Source organism: Trichoplusia ni, unplaced genomic scaffold (assembly GCF_003590095.1).
Source record: "Trichoplusia ni isolate ovarian cell line Hi5 unplaced genomic scaffold, tn1 tig00003712, whole genome shotgun sequence".
NCBI lineage: Eukaryota > Metazoa > Arthropoda > Insecta > Lepidoptera > Noctuidae > Trichoplusia > Trichoplusia ni.
Genome location: NW_020800440.1, coordinates 10,847 through 15,965, shown reverse-complemented (window position 1 = coordinate 15,965; position 5,119 = coordinate 10,847). Strand labels below are relative to the sequence as shown.

Sequence of the window (5,119 nt, the reverse complement as noted above, 5' to 3'; positions counted from 1 at the left end):
CGAATATTAACCCTTTTTATTGATACGATATAGTTGCTTAGACAGCCTTCTGTCGACGGTCCATTCGCGAATAGTTGAATTCACTATATTCGCGTTTAATCTAGTTTTCTAGTCGCATTTGAGTTCCGTCCAAATCTCTAAAGTAGCAAATAAAATAATTACGAATAATAATAACCACGAATGGAATTTATTGCGACTAAAGGATTTCCTCCAAATATCCTGTCCAAATTCTCCCTACGAGGTAGAAATCAACAAAAGTAGCGTTTGTGACACCATGTCTTCAATAAGGATTAATATTCGATTCATAAAGATACAGGAATATATAAATATAAGCAGATAGTAAAGAATAAGCCTTACCTTGCATCTTCAATAGCCAGTACTGGCATATATGTTTCATTGAAGCGATTGGCGCCCGTTAGCGCTGAGTTCTGGCGCTCCGTGGCGATGTTACGTTATTATAAAAGTGCAAAACCAAATTAACCACCTGTAACAATATTTAAATGTATAATTGCATTTTTCATACTTATATGTAGGCATTTTTTATAGGAACTTCAAGGGATACGAAAGGAACTGTAAAATAATTAATTTCCGCTTGGAAGACCCAAAAGGAATATTGAGGTTTTCTAGAAAAACGACATACAAATTAAAATAAAGCTTTCTCATACTTGCTTTTCCTTTTATTATGTAACTTTTACTTGGTTCTTGTGGGTTACATTTATTTTACGCAAGAATATTTCCTCCCTTTCATTAGATATTAAAGTTAATAAACTAACTTATAACTTGGATCAAAACAATGTATTACTACACTAATTAGATAGACGACCTAAGTAGATACACGGGCAATCTATGGCCTAGGTAGACTTACGACCGTGCCGAATGGAGGCGCTTTAGGAATCAAAAATAATGCAGTAGACGATGAAGATTCAAACACTAACTGCTTCGTAACATAAACAGACAAACCAGAAAAAACTGAAACTGGTCAATGTAACGATGTTTTTTTTACCGAAGGGCCCATTTGATTAGTTCAGTAACGTGTTAAAAAGTAATGGTCGTAATCATGATTTCATATCGCGAATATAAGTATCGTGTGTCATTTGATATCACGTTGAGTCTATCAGTTTACTTATCAATAAAACAAAAGAATTGAACTACTAACTCCTGACTACAGTATTTTATTATCTTTGGATTAAAGAAAGAGTCCGTAATTCAGATTGTGGCACCTTGCAGCAATGCCTTGAGGATGTTTAATGAATTCCGCCGCTAGTTTAAGGGCTGATGTTTCGTTTGCCATACAAATAATAATTAATTACGCAGACAAACTTTCTTAGACAGCTCATTAATTCCGATACTTATTTTGCAAGCTACATCCGTCGCTACGGTTCTTTTTCGTATAAGCTATTTTGCTCCTTTAACTCAAATACATGTTTAAGTTCCAAACGCACACTCCGGATCTTTAAAGTTACTGGCTTTACATAATTCAGTGTATCTTATAGCCTGTCAACCACAGCTATTTGTGATTATTTCAGCGCCTTAATGTCTCAAGCCCTGAAATTTCAACACATTTGAAGCAAAAATTAGCTACAGGGTAGTAATCTGGCATTGGGTACAGTTTTGCCAACTGTCATAATATTTTGTTTTTTTCTGAAACCATTTATTAAGGTTTTCAGAGTTAACAATATTGAAGATTTTAGCTATATTTAAGAATATTTTTTTAAATAAATTATATGAATGTCCGACATACCACAAAGCATGTGGAAGGAATTAAATAGAAAAGCCTGTTAAATGATTGAAATTTGTTAATTTTCGAGAATTTTCCTCCATAATAGCAATCAGGGTTATATTTCTAGGCTATTATGAATTTTGGGGACCACAATAATTATTGTGCACATAAATATTTAATAAGATAATCATTTTTTTTTGGTTTAATAAACAATCGTTATTTTAGTTTAAGAAGGGTTTTTGGTCACATTTTATTTAATACTAAGAATTTTTTTAAATATTTTCACTTTGAATAGGTCTTTTTACCTTTACTTCAGTAAATAAAAAAATATTTATTCAATTAATCTTACTGTACCAATAAAAAAAATAAAAACTAGATGAAATTCAATAGCAATTCAGGCATTTCAGTATTGCAGAGTGCAATTTTTACTAATGAATTTAAAGCCCAGGCTTCAATGTTCCTAATTTGTGGAATATAGATCATCAAGTTTTTAATAATTTATTTAAGTATATTATTTATCTACCTAAATTGATTTCTCCCAAATCAATTTAGTTAAATAGTCGCACTGACTGATCACATCTCACTGATAATCATATCAATCAGGGCTCTAGATCGCTAAATTGAATAGCCGGACAAACCAGCCAGTTTGGTTAGACATCTGGAATGCACTATTTTTTTTTAAAGGAGTTTATATTCTGAAAAAAATACCTAGTAAATTAAACATTTTTTTATAAATCTTGTTTATTTCCAGTCTAGTCTGGTCTGGGTAGTCAGGTATATGGTATTGATACATACTTTTCATAAGGTTTTTGATATTAGTAACTTAAACTTTGCTTGTGGTAAAACCAATAACTAAATGTTAATTTACAGAGAATGTGCCACCATGATCAGCCTAGGGAGCAATGGACCATCAAAACAGTACATGGGCTAGTTCTAAATGGCCCAGGTATAGGAATCATAGAGATATGAGAACTAGATCAAAATATTGTTATTGAAAGAAGACGGCTAGATAAAAATAATGCTAATACCCTCACTATAGTTTTGCTTAGCAGTGGTAACATGCAACACTAGTTGCTGTATAGTAAGGATTACATTACAAAATTGTAATCCTTAATAGATATCGACAGACTACAGTCCAAGCTGGGTCACATAAAAACATCAAATTTTCTTTTATTTCGAACGAAGTAAACAATAACATATCAGGTATGATTAAATTGGGTCACTCAAGCTTGAGTGTAATAAAGGCCCCCATATTGTTTCATAGACCCATACAGAACCTCAGGTGTTCAGTCGTATTTGATTTGTTTAGAAATCAGTGTGAAGAGTTATAGTATTTCAGGCTTATTTTAATAATTGGGTCATGATGTAGTTTATTTTATTGATACATCACATTAAGAGTTATTTATAATGAATATTACTGATAATATTAATTTATTATGACAAGATATTTCTTATGAAAGCAACATAAGTCTCGACCATCAAATTAGTGATCTATAGAGGCACAAAAAGGTTGCAGCTTTAGAGATATTAAAATTGAGATAACTAATTGTTACAAAACACGAATATTATTATGGTTTTGTGTTGTCTAGGCTACCTAGGATTAATACTAAATAATCCTAATATTTACCTGAGTTTTTATTTATGGATAAGAAATTTCAAAGTTATATGATATTTTAATTATTCTAAAACATTACTGATAAACAGTTCTAAGTACCAAAATCTGTAACCAACCCGACGCAAGCAAGCTTAAGAAGCAGCCATGTATAGACGATGGTCTGTACGCAGCAATAGGACATCCCGTCAAGTATGAACTGTTTTAAAACCATCCATTTTAGTTCATCAAGGAATTAGTTTCTAATTGCAAGGCTATATAGTTCACCTAAAAATGTTTAGTGAAATGCAATGTTTTGGAATATTTCAATATTCATTTATGAGCCTGTTCAAAAGAGCATGTTTGTGACTATTTAAATGTTCTTTCTGACTGTATTTGATGAAATAAATCTAATAATTATTAGCTATGATACAACAGAATTATTAAAATTGTATGTCAGATGCTAAAATAATATACTTAAATGGATTATATTTTAGCTCCAATTAAATAGATGTTAGGTATAGACATTAAGATGCAAAACATGCAATGACTAGGAGTAAAAAAGGTTGCATAGGATTGGATCTATAGTTTTTAATTTCAATTTATAATTTGACTTCTAAGGTTTTAAGCTATGTGTAAGGTATACCATATACATAAGAGTACATAACACATTATAAGAAAAAATAGTGTGAAACCACTCAATGATTTCTAATTTGTAAAATAACATTTGGCCAAGTTAATTATTTTATATAAAAATAGTATAAGGCTATTCAAATATTATAAGGCTTTCAAGGGCTTATGACTTTTTTAAGCCCAACAGTTATGTTGCCTGCTTGAACTATGTAAAAGCACAGCATTTGTTTTGAAACCACCTAAAATAAATAAATGTATCAACATTAAGGAGTTTTAATACATGAAACAATTGTTCCACAAGTCTTCAAACCTTTTTTCTGTCTGTGAGTAAACCAGTGATTGTTAGGGGAACAAAAACTAACCTAGCAAGTGATGTGATCAAGGCTAAATAGAGACCTTGATAGAACGTTATAGGTGAAACAGTGCTGAATTTGTGTTTTCGTTAGTACATACATCATAACATCGTGGATTGTGGTAGCAGGGTCCACTTTTTGCAATTAACAGTCAGTAACTACTTACACATTATGACGTCATTGCATAGACAGTCAATACAACACAGTAAACATTATAATCTCAAACATTTACAAGAAAGAAATCAAACATATTTGTATGTTTTTAAGGGCAGCAAATGTGTTTCAAAATCTTTGTTTACTTACAGGTTTTCAATAATAAATATCCTCCGACTGTATCAGGGCTAACCACGATCCGTAGTTGACAGCGAAACTGCGAATCCTAAATAACATGGCGGCATTTTGTCGCAGCCGGTGTATGTAAGTAACCACTCATTTCAGACGTTTTACACTTGTTATTACTACTCACAACTTCAAACACTCTTTGAGTTAAAAACACGTCTCAGTACAGAAACAAAATAAGTAAGTTTATATCACACACTAAAAGCAAAATGACGTAACATTCTCAACCTTCACGGTCGCACAGTAGGTATAAATGGTAGTAAAAGAAGTTATGTTATTCTAATCTTTAATCATTGGTACTGTTTATATAGCACTACTCATATAAAAGTCACTATTTTATTTACAAACGACTCATTCCAATGCAAGAGTTCCTGTGTATTGGCAAAATAAAATCAAACACGATAGATTATTATGCCTAAGAACAAACGTGACACGCAGTCAAGCAAGCTCGCTGTGTTAACTCATTTTTTTATTCAAGTGATA

General features: G+C 31.6%; 1 long non-coding RNA gene across 1 annotated transcript; it reads right to left on the bottom strand.

Annotated features, from left to right (window-relative positions):
* Positions 1-357: 357 nt before the first annotated feature.
* On the bottom strand, positions 358-5,119 carry LOC113508057. Its single transcript, XR_003401977.1, has 2 exons — positions 4,601-5,119; positions 358-484 (listed from the first exon to the last, which is right to left on the bottom strand). It is a non-coding gene; the product is annotated as an uncharacterized LOC113508057 (long non-coding RNA).